The sequence below is a fragment of the Schistocerca piceifrons genome, chromosome 8 (genome assembly GCF_021461385.2).
Source record: "Schistocerca piceifrons isolate TAMUIC-IGC-003096 chromosome 8, iqSchPice1.1, whole genome shotgun sequence".
Lineage (NCBI taxonomy): Eukaryota > Metazoa > Arthropoda > Insecta > Orthoptera > Acrididae > Schistocerca > Schistocerca piceifrons.
Genome location: NC_060145.1, coordinates 171618711 through 171640754, shown reverse-complemented (window position 1 = coordinate 171640754; position 22044 = coordinate 171618711). Strand labels below are relative to the sequence as shown.

Here is a 22044-nt window from a genome sequence, read left to right as displayed (position 1 = left end):
TGCCTCAGGACCTATCTGCAATTGGCGCTCAGAAGGGTTAAACTAGATATTCTACTGGTTATATTAGTCATCGTTCACTGTATTCAGGATTAGACCAGTGGTCAATAACAGATCAGTGCAAGTTAACGTTTAACTACATTGCCATACATCATCCTCACACCCCATTTACCTAATGTATAACTTTATTTAATAAAGGATTGTAAAGCGTTCCTAGCATATGATGTCATTATTTGGCCGGGGTTTGCCTAAACCTGTTTCACCTTGTGACGAGGCTCTATACTTGCTGGGTGAAAACGAGCCACTTCAATAACAGCAACTACTCCTCCTACCACACTTACGTTTGACACCAGGAGTATTTGGTGAATATAACAATATTCATATTTGACAGTAATTTTCTCAGAATTAAATGTAAAACTAGGAAGTCTTCAAACAAATCTTGCATCTCTACAGGTACGAAAAACGGCAGTCCAAAAAGTAGCTGGAATGACTAAAATGCGTAATTTCTGCAGTGTAGCAGCGTAAGACATTCCCCATCTTTAGAGGGAAAAACTACAGACTGTATATACTTGTATCACACGTTAACTCAGAATTCATTAAGAGGGCTATAAAACTTGAGATATTACTGTCAAATATGGCCGAGTGATGTTGTTTAATTTTGTCACATTTGGGCCTGGGAGGAAGGCTTTGCATATTTGGCACAGGGAAGGCGCATTCCTGGTGTGGTCTCAGAGTCCTGTTCTCTGGAGAAGACAGACAGTGAACTTCATTAGGAGAGGAGAGCCTCCCAGGGAGATGGGCAGTTTTCGCGGGAGCGAGGCTGCAGCTTGCTTTGTGCTTTTGGCCTAGCCGAGGGCTGGGGATGCTGTGCCGTCACTGCCATCCCCAGACAATGATTGAGTTCGACGTTTATGGCATTCCTGCACAAACATCGAACGTCGAGTCACAGCGTTACTACCAGGTCAGTGTGAGACAGACAGTGTGTTCACTCCAAAATTTTGGTCACCCAATCGAAATGAGTCACCCGACCACCATTCTTGGCCCTAAGAGGTCCACGAATTAAGGAGACGTTGCTCTAGGCCGGTACGAATCTCGTGTTTATTAATGTGCGTTTTGTATGCAATAGAGAGGAAGGTTTTTCTGTGTTTCCCTGGTTTTTTTTTTTTTAAAAAAGCAATACTCTCGTCTTTCACATTGGCAACAGCATTGAGTCGTCCCCTCCATGTAGAGTTTTTTGAAAGTAGAGAGTTGAGGAAGGAGCAGTAAGTTACGTGGCATTCGTGTTCTCGACACCGTCGACTGGTCTGCTAGTCGCCATCTGTTACTGAGGGGCGCACGTTATGCAAATATTGCGGAAATATAACTAGCAAGATCCGTCCTCCGAGCATCTCGCTACTTACTTGTTTTGGCACGAAACTTGAGTTGCCCATTTGATTATAATTTATGCTTTCTGTCTCATTAGCGATGGACTCGCAAGCTGTCCAGATAAGGATAACTTGTTGCGCTTTTTCCATGCAGTGTTCTATATGAGTTGATGCCTCTTCACAGTGTTAGCGTCATTTTTGTGTGAATTCGAGACAAACTTTTGGAAAACTTTGCTCTCTGTTAACTACTTGTCTATACTGTCCAATTATTATAACAAATAAATATTCATTATGCTCAGACTTGATTTAAATTACAAGATCATTTAAATTGTCCTACAACTACGAGACCCACTGATATTTTGAACATGGGTGCACTTCAGTAACGGTTACAGAATAGCAAGTGAAACAGACAGCCAACCATTGCATTGTATGCAATTTTCTTGTCCTTCTGAGTTCAAATGGTTCAAATGGCTCTGAGCACTATGGGACTTAACATCTGAGGTCATCAGTCCCCTAGAACTTAGAACTACTTAAACCTAACTAACCTAAGGACACCACACACATCCACGCCCGAGGCAGGATTCGAACCTGCGACCGTAGTGGTCGCGCGGTTCCAGAATGAAGCGCCTAGAACCGCTCGGCCAAATGGCGGGCTGTCCTTCTGAGGAAGACGGGTTAAAACCTGTTGAAACAACGGTAAAGGTTAATTAAAAACCACCATTTATTGCAACTGTTTGGCTGTCTATTTCACCTGCTAGACCTACTGTTAATAAATATGACCTGTTGGACACGTAAGCTTGCTTTTCTCACTGTGACGGAGTTACGGTTATACACAGTCACCAAACCTGTCGGCCTTTCTCCTGTTATTTAGTGAAGGTAACGAGCATTGCACTCACTCGTCTTGTTTGCTTATAAATCTATTTATTAAGTAGGGAGAGCTGTGTCAGTTTCCCCTAGAATTATAACTTAATTGTTTCATGACTATTTGGCTAACGACCTCACAGTACTCAGACGTAATAAAGAACAACATTTTATAGCAATATCATATCATAAACTATACATGTGGGGCCCAGCCTTGTATGGAAATGGAACCTATTTTTTCATCAATGAAATGCGCTTCCCCTTGCATGTAACGACGGGCTCGTAAATTCACATACGGCCGCGAGAGCGGTGGACTGACCCCATGCATCTCCATCTTCGCATCCAGTGACACCTCTCTGCTTAGGATTACACGGCGGCAGGTCGGCACCGTTGGGCCTTCATGATCTGTTCGGGCGGAGTTTCGTTTTTTGCATGTAACGATGCTTGGCTGTATCAAGAGGCCTGTTAATTTCCGTATTGGCTTTCTATGCTCTAGGTATTCACTTATCCGACCACATTTAAGCGCTCATTGTCACTCTGGGTTCTCTAAATTTCATAAAAAAATCTGAAACGACGTTAATGTTTGCATACGAGGCTCGCTTGAGGATCAGAGCGGATGATGGTGGAACGACAGTACTGCTCACTCTTGTAGTCACCTTCAGCACAGGACTACTGATTACACGCTGATGATACCCTCCAAATCACGGCTTCATACGAGGCTGTGATGATTTAAAATCCGGAGCCACCTACCTGTGACACGTGTGTCTGCAGCTGAGTCCTCCAGCACCGGTGCTGTAGTCAGCGGCCGCTCTCCAGCTGGTCCTGCAGAAACAAAAATCCAGGAGTCAGATGTGAAAGTAGCATGTCTAATCAATTTATGAGCAGTTTGAACAACAATTAGTAATTAACACTGTGAGTCACTTTTTTGTTACATTTAATTTTAAACTTACTCTGAAACCTCTATCAATTTATTAGAAAACAGAAAATAAACTGTTTCCTTTTATTAGTTAGTGGCAGAGAAACACAGTGTTGTCAACGTATTTATATATGTGCATCTACGCCCGTACCACAGAGCGTCTACATCTACATCTATATGATTACTCTGCTATTCACATTTAAGTGCTTGCCAGAGGGTTCATCGAACCACAATCATACTATCTCTCTACCATTCCACTCCCGAACAGCGCGCGGGAAAAACGAACACCTAAACCTTTCTGTTCGAGCTTTGATTTCTCTTATTTTATTTTCATGATCATCCCTACCTATGTACAGTGGGCTCAACAAAATATTTTCGCATTCGGAAGAGAAGGTTGGTGACTGAAATTTCGTAAATAGATGTCGCCGCGACGAAAAACGTCTTTGCTTTAATGACTTCCATCCCAACTCGCGTATCATATCTGCCACACTCTCTCCCCTATTACGTGATAATACAAAACGAGCTGCCCTTTTTTGCACCCTTTCGATGTACTCCGTCAATCCCACCTGGTAAGGATCCCACACCGCGCAGCAATATTCTAACAGAGGACGAACGAGTGTAGTGTAAGCTGTCTCTTTAGTTGACTTGTTGCATCTTCTAAGTGTCCTGCCAATGAAACGCAACCTTTGGCTCGTCTTCCCCCCAATATTATCTATGTGGTCTTTCAAACTGAAGTTGTTCGTAATTTTAATACCCTGGTACTTAGTTGAATTGACAGCCTTGAGAATTGTACTATTTATCGAGTAATCGAATTCCAACGGATTTATTTTGGAACTCATGTGGATCACCTCACACTTTTGGTTATTTAGCGTCAACTGCCACCTGCCACACCATACATCAATCTTTTCTAAATCGCTTTGCAACTGATACTGGTCTTCGGATGACCTTACTAGATGGTAAATTACAGCATCATCTGCGAACAACCTAAGAGAACTGCTCAGATTGTCACCCAGGTCATTTATATAGATCAGGAACAGCAGAGGTCCCAGGACGCTTCCCTGGGGAACACCTGATATCACTTCAGTTTTACTCGATGATTTGCCGTCTATTACTAGGAACTGCGACCTTCCTGACAGGAAATCACGAATCCAGTCGCACAACTGAGACGATACCCCATAGGCCCGCAGCTTGATTAGAAGTCGCTTGTGAGGAACGGTGTCAAAAGCTTTCCGGAAATCTAGAAATACGGAATCAACTTGAGATCCCCTGTCGATAGCGTCTGGTCTTGTGCTTAATGTTCATGACGTGATATATCCTGTATTATGTGTCAGACGATGTTATAATCTTGTAGGTACATTCAGCGGTGTATATAGATACTGTTTGCAACATGTATTGCGAATGGAGTTCGTTGCACACAAATAATAAATTCAAACGTCACGCACGATGCGGCAGTTTTTCACGCTTCTTACTTTTTACGACGTCATATCTCCTGAACTACGTATCGTACAGTGATATAATTTTGCTTTTTCATTCTGTGCTATACATGTATACCGTCTGCAAAATGTGTCGCGAATACTGTTAGTAGTAAAGAAATAATAATTTATAAAAAATGGCTCTGAGCACTATGGGACTTAACATCTATGGTCATCAGTCCCCTAGAACTTAGAACTACTTAAACCTAACTAACCTAAGGACAGCACACAACACCTAGCCATCACGAGGCAGAGAAAATCCCTGACCCCGCCGGGAATCGAACCCGGGAACCCGGGCGTGGGAAGCGAGATCGCTACTGCACGACCACGAGATGCGGGCTAATAATTTATAGCGTAATGCCTAATGCGGTACGCTTACTGCATGAACAGCGGAAAAGTAATGAGCAATAAACCCTTTTCCTTCGATCATTTTGTAGTGGTTGTCAACGAGAGAAAACTTCGTAAAGGTTTGAAATTATTTGAAAAGTTTGTTGCAAGTCGCTAAGTGCTCTCACTCCCTAATACTGGGTAAATAAACTCTGGGAATTCACAGGCCGCGGGATGCGCTTCATTTTCACCCCCAACCACTTTGACAGATAGGTGGTTCTTGCCCCCACAGCGATTGTTACCTGACTGTAAGGTATATGGGTACCAAGTTTGGTTGAAATTGGTCCAGTGGCTTAGGAGGAACACGCATACACACACACACACACACTCTCTCTCTCTCTCTCTCACACACACATACATACATCCGTTTTTATAGTATGTGTGGATTTGGCAGCACGCAGTAGGGTGGAGATGGGAGAGATGGCAGTTTCGTGAGCAGTGCATGTATTGGATCAATAGTGAATGGGCGAACTGACTCTTCGTAGATGAATTCCGTTATAGCTCCCAAGATCAAATTTTCGTCTCGAAGGAAAATGGTATCCGGTTCAGCAACACAAACATCGCGGAAAGTGACCAATTTGGTTTTTTGGCGGTTCTGGTGCGGACAGGCACGTTTTGGTTGTAAGGTCTGACAGTGTAGGGTAAAAGAAATACACTCCTGGAAATTGAAATAAGAACACCCTGAATTCATTGTCTCAGGAAGGGGAAACTTTATTGACACATTCCTGGGGTCAGATACATCACATGATCACACTGACAGAACCACAGGCACATAGACACAGGCAACAGAGCATGCACAATGTCGGCACTAGTACAGTGTATATCCACCTTTCGCAGCAATGCAGGCTGCTATTCTCCCATGGAGACGATCGTAGAGATGCTGGATGTAGTCCTGTGGAACGGCTTGCCATGCCATTTCCACCTGGCGCCTCAGTTGGACCAGCGTTCGTGCTGGACGTGCAGACCGCGTGAGACGACGCTTCATCCAGTCCCAAACATGCTCAATGGGGGACAGATCCGGAGATCTTGCTGGCCAGGGTAGTTGACTTACACCTTCTAGAGCACGTTGGGTGGCACGGGATACATGCGGACGTGCATTGTCCTGTTGGAACAGCAAGTTCCCTTGCCGGTCTAGGAATGGTAGAACGATGGGTTCGATGACGGTTTGGATGTACCGTGCACTATTCAGTGTCCCCTCGACGATCACCAGTGGTGTACGGCCAGTGTAGGAGATCGCTCCCCACACCATGATGCCGGGTGTTGGCCCTGTGTGCCTCGGTCGTATGCAGTCCTGATTGTGGCGCTCACCTGCACGGCGCCAAACACGCATACGACCATCGTTGGCACCAAGGCAGAAGCGACTCTCATCGCTGAAGACGACACGTCTCCATTCGTCCCTCCATTCACGCCTGTCGCGACACCACTGGAGGCGGGCTGCACGATGTTGGGGCGTGAGCGGAAGACGGCCTAACGGTGTGCGGGACCGTAGCCCAGCTTCATGGAGACGGTTGCGAATGGTCCTCGCCGATACCCCAGGAGCAACAGTGTCCCTAATTTGCTGGGAAGTGGCGGTGCGGTCCCCTACGGCACTGCGTAGGATCCTACGGTCTTGGCGTGCATCCGTGCGTCGCTGCGGTCCGGTCCCAGGTCGACGGGCACGTGCACCTTCCGCCGACCACTGGCGACAACATCGATGTACTGTGGAGACCTCACGCCCCACGTGTTGAGCAATTCGGCGGTACGTCCACCCAGCCTCCCGCATGCCCACTATACGCCCTCGCTCAAAGTCCGTCAACTGCACATACGGTTCACGTCCACGCTGTCGCGGCATGCTACCAGTGTTAAAGACTGCGATGGAGCTCCGTATGCCACGGCAAACTGGCTGACACTGACGGCGGCGGTGCACAAATGCTGCGCAGCTAGCGCCATTCGACGGCCAACACCGCGGTTCCTGGTGTGTCCGCTGTGCCGTGCGTGTGATCATTGCTTGTACAGCCCTCTCGCAGTGTCCGGAGCAAGTATGGTGGGTCTGACACACCGGTGTCAATGTGTTCTTTTTTCCATTTCCAGGAGTGTAACAGCGATCTATATCGCTTGTTAAAAAAGTTAATAATCTTGACTGCATTAATAATAAGATTACAATTTGTTGATTAGCGATTTAAGTTGACTAACAGCCACTCTCACATCATGATTACTACAAAGTCAGTATCTATGTGCAATGTTGGCCGAAACACCATCGTTACTATGTGTTACTCAGGTCATACTTACTGAAGAACCCGTCCTTAAGTAAGTTACAGTATTATTACTAAGCGTAACTCGTCAATAATAAACTAGTTGACCAACATCACAACAGTTTTCAGGCTTATTCTGGTCGCAAATTCTTATGGGACTGGGGAGGGATGGTATTCGGTATAGCAATATGAACATCGTGAAAAGAGTCCGACTTACTGGCGTGCTTTTGCTGCAAAGATGTGTAGTTTGTTCAGACATAAGGAGCTTCACTCCTTAGCTGGTGCACCATAAATTTGCTTTACACAGGCGAATTCCGCTACAGTTACGTATTCCCCTAGGGGAAAACTAGTAGCTTGTAGAATAATAGTAAAACAGCGGAAAGAAACCAGATTGGTGATGCACAGTGGAGAGATATATTTTGGTTCAGTGTGTGGAGCATCACCCCTCAGTTTATCGGGAGAGGGATAATGTTTATACCCAGAGGAACAGAGATGGGGCATTACAAACAGACGCCCGCGAACTGCATGCAGACAGGCTCGAATCTCCAACAGAATTATCGCATAAATACCGTGCACAGAGTATAAGCATTAACACGTTGTTAATCAGAATAATCAGACAGGAATCTAAACTTCACTGTTCTCCCGCTGCGTGTCCATCTCGTTAGGACTGCACCACCTCGAAAACTAGTGAAAGTGAGAATTTACTTTTTCTATCAGTTTTTTTACCATGAAAACTGTGACGAAAGTTGAAGCTACACCTCCGGTCAGAGATGTGACTGAAACACAGGCACGTTCCGTCTTCCTTCCTAGGACGAATGCCCTTGTGGTATAAACTGTTCTTCATCCACTTTAGAGTCCGTCCAAGTGTATGATTTGTGAGTCAGTTGCTGCAGTGTGTGGTCACAGCTGTTGATAGATATAGCCAGAGCGATCGACACAATACCAAGTAGCTGTCTGCTATGACACTCATTTAAGATCATTGGACATCGTGCTCTTCGTTTTTGTGCGCGTATGGCTATGCGTTCCATCTACAGTTCGGAAATTTTGTGATTTTGTGGCCGGCCGCGGTGGCCGTGCGGTTCTGGCGCTGCAGTCCGGATCCGCGGGACTGCTACGGTCGCAGGTTCGAATCCTGCCTCGGGCATGGGTGTGTCTGATGTCCTTAGGTTAGTTAGGTTTAAGTAGTTCTAAGTTCTAGGGGACTTATGACCTAAGATGTTGAGTCCCATAGTGCTCAGAGCCATTTGAACCATTTTTGTGATTTTGTGTAACTGAAAACAGCAAGTACAACGAATTTTGATTTATTACCCTGTTTTAATAGCCAGTGGAAACACCGGTTCCCGTCAGGTCACCGAAGTTAAGCGCTGTCGGGCTTGGTTGAGCAGCTACTTGACTGAGAAGTAGCGGCTTCGGTCTCGGAAACTGACATATGCAGGGAGAGCGGTGTGCTGATCACATGTCCCTCCATATCCGCATCCAATGACGCCTGTGGGCTGAGGATGACACGGCGGCCGGTCGGTACCCCTTGTGCCTTGATGGCATGTTCGGGCAGATTTTACGTTTTACCCTATTTTAATAATGGTTTTAATTGTAAAATAACATTTGCTGCTGCCACTCACGATTTTTCTCTGTTTATTTTCCTCATGATGCATTTAGGGAAAAAAAAATGGTTCAAATGGATCTGTTACTATGGGACTTAACATCTATGGTCATCAGTCCCCTAGAACATAGAACTACTTAAACCTAACTAACCTAAGGACATCACACAACACCCAGCCATCACGAGGCAGAGAAAATCCCTGACCCCGCCGGGAATCGAACCCGGGAACCCGGGCGTGGGAAGCGAGAACGCTACCGCACGACCACGAGATGCGGGCGATGCATTTAGGGAGAATTTCGCATTATAAAGTGGGTTTTTCGGGAACTATAACATCCGTAGGCTTTATGTTTGCGAGGCATCAACTGCGGGAAATGTATAAAAAATATGTATAGTAAAAAATCGCGACTGACTGCAACAGATGTTCTTTTACAAGAAACAGAGTCTTTACTAAACTACGACACTAAATCACTTTTATTTGTACTTTCTGTTTTGACCAATGACCGTATTTATCGAGTAGCATGTATGAACTAGTGAATGAATGACAGGTTCTCTAGGGAAAAGTCCACGATCTGAAGATTACCGATGATGATCGGAACCGGTCAGTTGTGAAAGGATAATACTGTTGCAAAAACAAAAAAAAAAATTATGGTGGGTATTCTACATTTACTAATGAAGTTAATGTTGTGACGTACAAAATTACTGTCGATATTATAAATCCTCAGAGCACTTTATGAACAGTACAATGCTGACATTGTCGTACAACCAGTAACAGTAATTTACCCACACACTAGTCGATAGGTCCGCGTATAAAAGGAAATAAACGTGTTTACTAATGTAGAAACAAACTGTCAATAGGAAGAGGCTTTTCAGATGGAAACTAGGCTCGTGTAATTGTGTTTGGCTGTTATAATGGTTACTGGACTCTCTTTACACCTGATACTGTAACAAATAGTCATGACAGAAGAGAACTTGAAACATGCGATACGTCCATAGGAAAACAATGGCGTGTGCTACGACGGTAGGATTCAGGCTGCAAAGTCAAGGCAACGACTTGAGGTTTGTGACAACCCTGAGTCGACCTCTTGTGGAGTCTTCCTGTGTGTATAGAAGTGTTAGCGCCTTTATATTTGCTGTCTCTGTGTGTTCGGAATATGCGACACGCGAAACCTCGAAACCGCGAAACGGCTCGTTTACAGTTTGTCCGGGCTGTTTGCATAATTTTGCAGTGTGTGTGCGTGCCTGCGTACGCGCAAGCGCGCGTGTGTGTATGTGTATGTGTGTGTGTGTGTGTGTGTGTGTGTGTGTGTGTGTGTGTATGTGTGTGTGCGTGTGCGAGCACTCGAGCGCGTCTTCGCGTGACTGATGTAACGGTTTTTTGTGGTCGCATTTTACTTCCTCGACACCATGTTTTACATATAAAACTATTGTACTGATCAAAATTCTAAGAACGCTGAGAATTATTGTTACCAACTTCACTACCCATATATCAGAAGCAAATCGAATGTGACCACGTTCCAGGTCGATGGCTTCCGCGTTTCGTAAACGAACCAATTTACTGTGCTGCTCAAAATATGTGCCTGTATGAACCTAAGATGTAAATGGGCATTAACAACTGCTCAAGATAAGTGTATACACGTATAGAAGACGAGGAACATTTTCATTTATTCTCCTCAATGTTGTTGTATATTGGTATGTCTATTAATAAACGTACCGTTCACAAATCAATAACTTCGTTCCTGTCTGTTTTCTTTAGCTACTTTCAGGTGTGTCTTTAGATTTACTACAGTTCATGACTTGTTTCTCAGAACTCTCTGGTATTAGAAAGCCCTTTGTCCTCAAGTTACTAATGTGCTCTGGAGTCCGTCCACCAGTGGTAACCGAGTGAACGTTATTCAACTCTTCGGTAAACTCTGTGAATAGTTTAGCTTGGCTTCCACACTGTTATTTGAACTTTTATTCATATACTGAGAAGAGTTGCCCAGAAACGTTTGGTTTGCAGGTGTCAGCACTGGAGGTTGTAAAATATTGTCTACGTTGCGCATGTGGATCACAGCACCCCATTTAATGCTCGAACCAGGTTTGGACCTAATTTATCGGATGCGACTGAATAGATGCAAGACGCACTGAGGCGAACACAATAAAGTGTGATCCAAATATTCATAGAGGATTTCAAGACAACGCCGGCTGAAGCAATGTGTGTGATCCTGGAGTATGTCTGACCGACAGAACTATATGACATTGGCCTGAACAGTCAAGATTCTTGAGGAGTTCGTTTAGTGCTATTTTCTTAATATTTTGGTATAAGGTGACGGTGGTCCTCTGTCGCTTGTTACAGTGGAATAATATGATTATGAATTACTCTGTTTGTTCCCCCAATAACATTTTTACCTATGAGTATGCCTTTACAACTATTAAAAAGCCTGTAGTATGTAATTATTATAACATGGAGGAATTCGGTCTCTGGTGGGTACGATTGCAGGCCTACTGTGCAAATACACTCTTAAGGGGAAAAGAAAATGCACCACGAAGGAATTAACCGAATGGGGCGGAAAGGTAGATGTGATTGACATGTACAGACAAACAAATGATTACAACTGCAGAAAAATTGGATAATTTGTTCAAGAGATAGAGCTTCACAAATTGACGAAGTAAGTAACGCACTGATCCACCTCTAGCATTTATGCAAGTAGTTATTCGGCTTGTCATTGACAGTCTCATATCCTGAGGACTATCGTGCCAAATTCTGTCCAAATGGCGCGTTACACCAAAATAGCGAGGTTATTGGAGAGCCCTGCCCATAATGCTCCGGACGTTCTGGGTTGTGGAGAGATCCGGTAACCTTGCTGACCAAGGTAGAGATAACTCTTCGACGTCAAAGGGAGCAATATCAGCCGTCAGTTGGTTCGAACAGGGCAGGTTGAATGGACTCAGGGAAACAGAGACATTGCAACTAGCACAGGGCATGAAGCTACGATAGTGATGCATGTGTGGACACAGTGGACAGAGGGGGATCATTATACAGCAACGAGCGGGTAGTGGAATAGACTTTGTGATCACAGCACAGGATGGTTCCCTCTTGTCCGCATAGCCGTAACCCAAAAATCAGCTTCGTGCACAGTGTTGGCTCGACGTTGGACTATGGCAACGAATGTGGACGTGTCTGTCTCGATGGTTTGACACCATCTACTGAGGGATGTACTAGGGCCACGCAAGGTACCGTGTCGGTTTCCAGTGACCAAAAACCATCATTGCCTCAGACTGCACTGGAAGTATGGACGCCGTCACTGGCTGCTGAATGGCAAAGTGGAGGAGTGTTTCCGGACGAGTTCCATGTCCTCTTGACCTACAATTGAGGACCTGTGCGTATTAGACACTACCTTGGTGAACGCAATCGGGCAGACTGCATTGTAGAGTGGTATAGCGGTCAGACGCTTAGTGTGATGTTTCGTGGCGCCATTGGATATAAGTTGAGATTTCGCTCCCTAGCTATTGAAGGCAGTGTGAACAGCAACCGCTACATCCGAGAGGTTTTAGAAGGAAAGAAGGAAAACTGGGTTTAACGCCCCGTTGACATCGAGGTCATTAGAGACGGAGCACAAGCTATGATTGTGTCAAGGATGGGGAAGGAAATCGGACGTGCCCTTTCAACGAAACTGTCCCAGCATTCCTGAAGCGATTCAGGGAAATCAAGTAAAATCTAAATGTGGAAGGCCGATTGCGGGTTTGAGCCGTCGTCCTCCAGAACGTGAGTCCAGTGTGCTAATCACTGTACCATCAAGATCGGTGGAGGTTTTAGAACCTTGGACACTGCCCCTTCTGGTTGAAACTCCACATGGCATGTTCCAGCTGTAAAATGCCCAGTGACGAGGAATCTGCAAGCCTTCTTCGAAGAACGAGGGGTACCGCTACTTCCCTAGCCTCTACGTTTGCCTGGCATCACCCTTGGAACATTCTGGGATATGGTCGGTTGCCAACTTGTTCTTCTGCTCCTAAAGCAATCACTGTCGGTGCCTTGTGGACGCGCCCACCAATCGCATGTCAGTGCATTCCCCAGTAACGTGTGCAGGTACTCATTGATGCTCATCGTCAAAGCGCATGTGTAGTTCTGTAATTCTAATCGTTTGTGTATCGTCATGTTACTAATCTACGGTATAAATTTCATTGTAATCACATGTCTTCTTCTTGGTGTTGCAGTTTTCACAAACAGTAGTGTGTATGCCGCGATGTGACCACGGCGGTAATATTTGATCTTACGATGAGGTTTACCGACAAGAAAGGCGGAAACAATAAACACACGTGAAGTAATCTTCACAGCACACCGTAAGCTGGTTTGCGGAATGTAGCTGCAAATGTATATAGCCCGATTTTTTTTTTTGAAATTTTGGAAAACATAATCAGTGATCTTAAAATTTGTTAAAATTGTGAACAAGACTGTTTTAAATTTTAATATATAGCCCGAAACGATTTAAACTACCGAAGACATAAATGAAATTTGTGTGTCTCTTCAGGTTTTCGTGGGGGTCGTGAAAATATGATTCTGACGAAAAGTAAGTCATTCCGATAATTACAAGACACACAACCGTCTCTGGATGATCAAAATGACGTGTTCCATAGTCAAGGACTGCTTGTTGACTAGATCTTATCCTTCTTTCTGTTTTTTTTTCTTTCTTTTTTTCCTACAAACTCGATGTATCGGCCGCTCTGCTGAGATCTTATTTATGAGTTCACTGATGTACTACGGAGGTTCTAATTTCATTCGACAATAATTAGGATGCCCGAATAGCAGTGTAATCGCAACTCCTGCTAAACACTAGTCCAGTCGATCGATATGCGCAATTACTGTTTCAACGGTTAATGCACTGTACGCCGCTAACACACCTGTCACTGTCAGAAATATTTATCAGCTCCTGAGTGCTACCCGGTTACCTCTGAACGGCACATTAGCACGTCAGTGTTGTTTAAAGACTTCGACTACAGAGACTGGATCAGGGATACAAAGTTTCCCTTTTGTTTGGTCAACTCTGCGACATGTAAGCGTCATTTTGATAGACAGCTCCGTCAATTCAAACAATAATGCGTCCTACCAACTATCTTTGCACAGTGCTTTACATTTACGTTGACAGTCAACTGCCAATCCTACGCAATTCTTCCTGGATTTCGCTACAGTTTTCTGCCGCTGCGACATCCTACACTGAAAGGCAGAGAGAGCTTCCTGGTTTATCCAAAAGATCATTTATATAGGTTGTATCACAATTAATAGCGTGACTGAGATGGATGAAAACTGGTGTAATTTTATGACACCATTAATGACAGGAAAATGTTAACAAAGATCTATGCCATCACGAAAGACTTCCACCTAACACAGTTTATAAGATTCCGGCTACAAAACAGACGTTTCTTTGTTAGTCTACAAAACAAGGGGAGCCGGTGGAGGGCACAGGGAAATGGTATCCCCCAAGGAAGTGTGCTAGTCCCACTGCTGTTTAATATTTACACCAATGACCAGCCAGTTAATCCTGTCACAGGATCTTTCATTTATGCAGATGACACAGCACTTGCCGCGCAAGGTAGAACTTTTGAGGAGGTGGAACTCACAATAAGTCCTGAGGCATTATCTAACTACTACGATAGCAACTACCTGAAGCCAAATCCCTCCAGGATTCGAACCTGCGACCGTAGCGGCGGCACGGTTCCAGACTGAAGCGACTAGAACCACTTGGCCACAGCTGCCGGCGGGCAACCCCAAGGAAGAACTTGTTACAGGTCATCATCTCCCATACACGACATAGAAGGTACTCAATAGACAGAACTAGAGTATCTCGGTGTAAGGAGAATATGAAGAAATGGGGATACATCTCAGAGGACGAATTATGTGAGTGTGGTGAACCTCAAGACCATAAGCACCTACTCAACTGCAGGAAACTGTCGGAACCTGTGTCCATGGACGATCCGATTATCGCAAATGATAAGGCAGTCTGTTCAGCGGAATTCTGGGCTGCACATGAAATATAAATATGCACATATTCTCTGTAATACTTGTAATATATATGTATGATATGATATGTATGATATGCTATGTATGATAAACCACATATAATATGTTATGTTCTGGACACGTATAAATAAATAAATAAATGGGTGAAACAACAGGAGCAATAACGGTCCAGTAAACATGGATCCGCAAACAACTCATTTGCGAGATACAGTGGTTGGACAAAAATGTGGGAACCACGCGGTTAATGCGCGACTGAACGTAAGTGCAGGTGCCAGCCGAGCTCGCAGCCTGTGCAGTTCTATTTGGCCACGAACGGCAACCGCGCGATTTTCTCCGTACGTTGCAAGTGACACTCGTGTTCAGAATTGTGTTCCGTGTAGTTCTGTGCATCACGTCGGAGTCGCGTGACTTCCAACGTGTGCAAATTGTTGGTGCTCATGTGGTGGGGTCTGCCGTAACCAAGGCAACCAAGTGTTTGGTTTTTTTCCAGGGGCACCAAAAATCGAAGATTTATACGCATATAGGGAAAGCTGAAAAATATCGTCCACTAAGCCACAACGAGGGCTAAATTGTTTGTTGAGGGACCGTGACAGACAGTCATTGAAGAAGATTGTGAGGAAAAATAAAGAGGACGACAACTGCATATGTCTCTGGAGAACTGAATATCGAACTCGTGAACACTGCCAGCACCAAACCAATACGAAGGGAGCTCCGTAAGGTGGGAACTGAAGGACGAGCTGGAATCCGAAAACCACACATCAGTGATGCAAAGGCGTGTAACAGAAAAACGTGCTGCCGAAGCCACAAAACCTAGACTATGGAGAATGGAAGAAACAATACTGTGGAAAGTTTCTACTCACGATAGAACGGAGATGCTCAGTCGCAGATAGGCACAACAAAAAGACTGGTGTCACAAATAATAGCTTTCGACCAGTAGACGATAATTTGTGTAAAATCAACACTGAAGTACAAAATAAGTCATTCAAATTCTAAAAGACCGTAACCGAAAGCTATTATTTGTGACAGTCTTTTTGTCGTGCCTATCTGCGACTCAGCGTCTCCGCTATATGGCGAGTGGCAACTTCCTTTTCACAATATTGTTACATTCCAACCTGGGTCATCTATTGTTTGAGAATGGAAGAAAGTCATTTGGTCGGATGAGTCTTTTTTCGCAGTGTTGCCAACATCTGGCCGAGTTTACGCCCCAAGAATGAAACGTGGCTGGGGTCTGCTGATGAAATGGGCTCCAACGGCACTCTGAAAGATCGCACTGCTGCCAACGATTATGTGACCTTTTCGGCTGATCCACCAAATGAGAGAAAGATTGCTCCCCAGTGGTGATGCTGTACTCCAAGACGACAAACCCCTGTTCACGCATCTCGCGTCGTCCAAGAGTGGTTCTGTGAGCACGAGCATGAACTGCCGCTTATCCCCTGGCCGCCACAGTTATTAAGCCTCGGTGGTCTTCTTTGGGTGCGTGATCGCTACCCATCCATGACACTGTTCCACGAACTTGCCACTATTTTGATGGTAGAATGGTATAAAATTCGTTTGGAAACCATAAGCGAACTGTATTTATCTATTCCGAGACCACTGGAAAATATTTTGAGTGCCAAAGGTTTTCCTACACAGTTTGAAACATATAAGCTTTTCGATTAAGTCCCTGTCTAATTGAGCTCAAATTTCACCTATGACTCACGGCAGAAGCGTAACGGGAGAACAGCACGTTTTTCTTGTTGATGTACGACGACATGTTCGTTGCACAAATCTGTGTCACTGCCTAAATGTAGGTAGAGAACAGCCTTTCTTCACCGTGGCACTAGGAATTTGGAAATTTGTAGTAAGATCTTACGGGACTAAACTGCTGAGATCATCGGTTCCTAAGCTTACACACTACTTAATCTAACTTAAACTAACTTACGCTACAGACAACACACACACCCATGCCCGAGGGAGGACTCCAACATCCGACCGGGGTGAGCCGCGCGAACCGCAACAAGACGCCGGAGACCACGCGGCTACCCCGCGTGGCGTGGCACTAGGTGGGGGTGGGTGGCGAAACCAGCGGCTTGCCGCTTTTTATCCCAGGAACAAATCCCCGGTACTGATTTGAAAGCAGGCTGAGTGGATCTTGGACCTTCATGTAGGGTCTGGAACGAGGAAAAATCTCTGCTATCCGAGATCGAACCTAGGGCCTCCAGCGACGGAGCCTACTGCCCCACCCGCTACATCACCACCGTCACATGAGACAACATTGTAACGTGACAATATTGTCCAAGATGGACTGATGGAGCGGGACCTGTACCTTTCCCTTCAAGATTTCCTCACCTCAGTCTTCTCGATTTTTCTGCCCGGGGTCATTTCAGAGGTGAAATGCGCAGCGCTACCGTTGGTGAAGCTGCAAAACTGGAGCTACGAACCGTACAGTCTTGTCAAGATTTATGAGATGATCCAGGGGCATTTGAAAGAACTCGTAAGTTACTGCATAGACAAGTGCAGTGATGTATCCAAATGTAAGGGTGACACCTGGAATACCTCCTTTCACAGGTGCGAGTGTACAGTAAATTTAACATGTAATGTACTGAAATAGTGTTGTATTTCTTATTAAGGTAAGTCGTGGGTGAAGTTTAAGTTCAGTTAGGTGGGGGCTTACTATGAAAGTTCGCATTTTCAAAGTTTTTTTTCAGATGTTCAGCAGCATGTAACCCGTCAGTGAATGACATTAAGTGTTTTTTCGTTTTCTGCTGGAAACTGATTTTGCTAGCTCGTCGTTTACATACGACGAGTCTCGTTTCCGCAGTTTTCAATTTTCAAATAATCCTGGGATATGCAATATATAATTTTTTGTATAAAATTATAAAATGTAAAAAAGATAGATTTAATGGCTTACATCTATTTCGGTAGGTATTTACGTTTTACATGTCACTATATAGTGTCTTGGAGTGTCTGTTAAAGTTTGTTAGAACTTACCTTACGTTCGTTTCATAGCAAAACCCACGCCAGTGACACATATACGTTTACAATGAATTTGTAATTCATATTCGCGAAATTTCAGTGATAACAGCCATATTCAATGACGAAAGTGAAAATGGCGTCCGCAGCAATAACACTATACAAACTATAATAGTCAGAGAAAGCAAAAATCCCAAGTTTCTCAAACCCCAGAATTTGCAAACTCTCGTACGACGATTTTAATCAATTTTGCATCGAACAGTCCTTAGTGTAAGTTAGATTAAGTAGTTCGTAAGCCAGTTTGGCCCCATAGTCCTTACCAAATTTCCAATTTTTTCCATCGAACAGTCACGTAGGTACTTCTCAGTTAGATTTAAGGAACACACGTGAAATTGTAACAGTAATCACTCCACATTTTACATACACTTACCCCAACATAAACAAAAGGCAGAAGAAATAGAAAATACAATGAAAATTCTATGAAATGTTTTCACAGTTGCGGATACGAACAACCACCAGCTGTATAGAGGAATGACGACAATGAAAATTTGTGGCGGACCGGGATGCGAACCCGAATTTTCCGTTTTATGCGAGCGGTCGCTTTAACCACTTTGGCTATACTGCACGGCCACTGCCAGCTCCAAACTTCCATACGTCGTCATTCCTGCATCATAAACCGCACTCGTACACACATTATGTAATTCCCTTACAGGGGAGGATATTTTAATTGAAGTCGCTGCATAATGTCAGCGGATAAATAGGGTATTGGCGGCGAGTCGTTAGAGACAGCCAAAGCGGTTAAGCGACCGCTCGCGTGAAGCATAAAATCCGATTTCGGGTCCTGTCATACACAAATTTTCACTGTCGTCATTCTCTTATACAGCTCATGGCTGTTCGTATTCGCAACTGCGGAAGGCTTTAGTCCCCGCAGTGCCTTTTTGTTTGGACTCGCATGCATGTTCGAAGGACCACTGCATTGTTCTTACTAACAACACAGACACTGCAAGATCGTGAGATGCTATATCATGTACCAAAAGGAGCCATACTGAATATCTTGGAGGAATTCGAGATTTATATCCTCACAGACTAACATCCAGTCAAAATTCTCAATGAACAGACAGAACTAAAGCACAAGCAATATGTAGAAAACTTAACTGACTTTCTCAAAGAAAAAGGATACATTTCAGCGCCTCACGACGACAAGAAATAAATCAAAACAGGAGAACTTTCAACACAAACTATATCTTTGCTTAATATGTGATGTCATAAAATAACACTGTCTTTTTATATAGCTGTTATCACTGAAATTCCACGAATATTAATTTTAAGTGCATTGAAAAGATATATCTTTGATTGGGTTGGATTGTGCTCCCTCACGAAAAGTGCACACCATTCAATATAGAGTTCTGACAAACTTCACGAAAACTGAGATGTACAACACTTCAGACACTTCAAAACACTATATTGTGACACATAAAAGGTAAATATCTTACAAAATAGACGTAAGCCATCCAAATTATATTTTTTATAATTTTATACAAAAAATATATATTGTACATTGCAAGATTAATTGTACATAGCAAATAGCTGAAGCGAGATTTGCCGTACGTAAACAACGACCTAATAAAATCAGTGTGCAGTAGAAAACAGAAAAATACTTGTTATTTCGTTTACATTTCGAATACATTTGTACTACCACGCATGGGAAATTATCTATCAAACGGATCGTTTACGAACCGATGTGTACTGGAAGGTTTATGCTTGTATTATAATATAGTGTCTCCCGTGTCAGTTGTTGTGGACTTCAGTCCTGAGACTGGTTTGATGCAGCTCTCCATGCTACTCTATCCTGTGCAAGCTGCTTCATCTCCCAGTATGTACTTCAGCCTACATGCTTCTGAATCTGCTTAGTGTATTAATATCTTGGTCTCCCTCTACGATTTTTACCCTCCACGCTGCCCTCCAATACTAAATTGCTGATCCCTTGATGACTCGGAACATGTCGTACCAACCGATCCCTTTCACTACTAATTTTGATAGGCCCTGTGTATACGTGGTGACTCCTATTCCATCCTTGTCTCAGCATGCGCGCTGTTTCTGACGACCTCGACATTCGCGAGACGTCACCCCCTCATTACTTACTCCGCGCTTTCCATCTCTCGCGGAAGAGCAATTGCGGAAAAGTGTGTCAGCGGTGCAGCGCTTAGAACCGGCCGCAACTGAGACAAGTACGCGTGCGTCAGCCTTGTCAGAGGAGCAAGGTGAAAGCTAGACAGGTCAAGGTAGGGCGCGCTGCCGGGAGCCGTAGGAAAGCCGAGCCTATGAGGTGACAAACGAGCGCGCGGGGTTACTGGCACCTCACACCGCCTCTCGCTGACAAAGCCCACCGTGTCGGATCAAAGTTGGCTGTGTGACAGTAGGCTCAATATGAGCTGCGCATTTGAAAGACACAGTCGTGACATGACAAAAGAAACTACGGCCTGTCATTTTATGGAGAATAAACACTATTCTCGTACTCTTTTTCTTCCACTCCGTCTTATGATGGTGGATTTTCAACGTAGAAGCCGTTTATATGCATGTTGGGATTTACTACGGGAGCAAGGAAATAAGAGAATGGGCAGTGGAGTAAACTAGAATGGAAAACAAAATTATGGCTGTAAAGAAAATCAACCAGAGGAGGGACATAGTTCTCAGAGCCAAGATAAGAGAAGACTTACACGAATTTGTGTAGACGACGTCAGAAAACATGAAAGACCAACATGGGTGCATGTAGCTGATTAGAAATCTAGAGGAGAATTTTATCCAAATTTCATGTGAAATTGCAGATGTTGCCGATGACGACGACTAGCAAATATATAAATATGTTGCATTATCTGTATGGGGATATTATGTTACAACTCTCTAGCAGAATTGCATCAATCGTTGTTTCTGTTTTTCTTTTGCTTTACTGTACCTTCGGCTTCCCCAGCGAGGTAGAATCGCAGTGATTTATCCGGTTCTAGTATGGGCGAAAATGAGCAGAGTGGTACAAATGAAGCCGGAAGAGATACTCGGGTGCTCCACATCCTGGACAGGGGGAAACTCGGTGTTTTGCAAATGAGCCGGCAGGTGTGTTCGCTGGCGATTAGGTCACACCCTGCGCAGCTGCAGACAGCCTGTCATGAGGTGCTTCTCACGTAGAGCTCTGCTGGGGTGGAGTGCATAGGAATGAACACCAGCCACTGTTGTTACTGAAGGCGTCAGGCGCCAGCCGGACATTGGAAGTCTGAGAGCGCGCAGATATTGTCCAGTGTACCCCTGCCCTCTTGTCCCAAAGTGGTTCTCTCAGACAATGGTGGATGAAAGTAAATTGGGCTTGAGCGATTATTGCATTCCGATACAGCTCTGTTATTTACAAAGAGACGCTTGTCCAGTTACAGCGCCTTTTCATGTGAATAGATACTGGAACCGGCTAACACAGCTGTGCGTGTCACTGCGTGATGGTTTCTACAGGGGGTGCCCTCATTATACCTACTACGTGTATATGTATAACGTGTACCATTGTGGTGAGTGCCAATACTGAGTTATGTTTCTGTGGATGATGGTTAGGAAGTGAAGAAAGTAAGGGAAGTGGTGAAAAAATGTTCAAATGTGTGTTAAATCTTATGGGACTTAACTGCTAAGGTCATCAGTCCCTAAGCTTACACACTACTTAACCTAAATTACCCTAAGGACAAACACACACACCATGCCCGAGGGAGGACTCGAACCTCCGCCGGGACCAGCCGCACACTACAGCGCCTTAGACATCTCGCCTAATCCCACGCTGCCAAGGGAAGTGTTGAAACCAAGGGCCAGCACAAAGCCTACTCCTCTCGATTAGCCGCAAAGGGGCTTTTGGACTTAACATACCCCTCCAACGACCGGATCACTATTACATGTGTTGTATATCCTTACTCCTTCTCCGGAGAGCATTGCGTTGTAGCCCAGAAAGTTTGTTAGGCTGGACGTTTGGCAACCAGGCACTTTTATGCAAACCCTCCGCTGCTGTTTCCGGCCAAATACTGGTGATGAAAATGTTATCTGTCCGAATCGGTTACCTTTTCCAATGAAAGAACGCTATAACTGAGGATGTAGTTCCTGCAACGATTATTTTCGTACACAACACAGTATGGAATTAATGAACGCCACATCATAAAGGAAAATGGTGACAGCCATGTGAGCAGTCAACATACTAACGATTAAAAAGAAAAAAAAAGAGCTGATATACGAATGGCTTTTTGCAAACAC

General features: G+C 44.4%; 1 protein-coding gene across 1 annotated transcript in view; it reads right to left on the bottom strand.

Moving 5' to 3' along the window:
• The window catches only part of LOC124711420 (putative fatty acyl-CoA reductase CG5065), a 262399-nt gene that overhangs the window by 190532 nt on the left and 49823 nt on the right, over positions 1-22044 (bottom strand). Inside the window, exon 2 of the mRNA XM_047241483.1 lies at positions 2973-3044. The gene's annotated coding sequence lies outside the window, so the exon portion shown is untranslated. The remainder of the gene's footprint in view (positions 1-2972; positions 3045-22044) is intronic.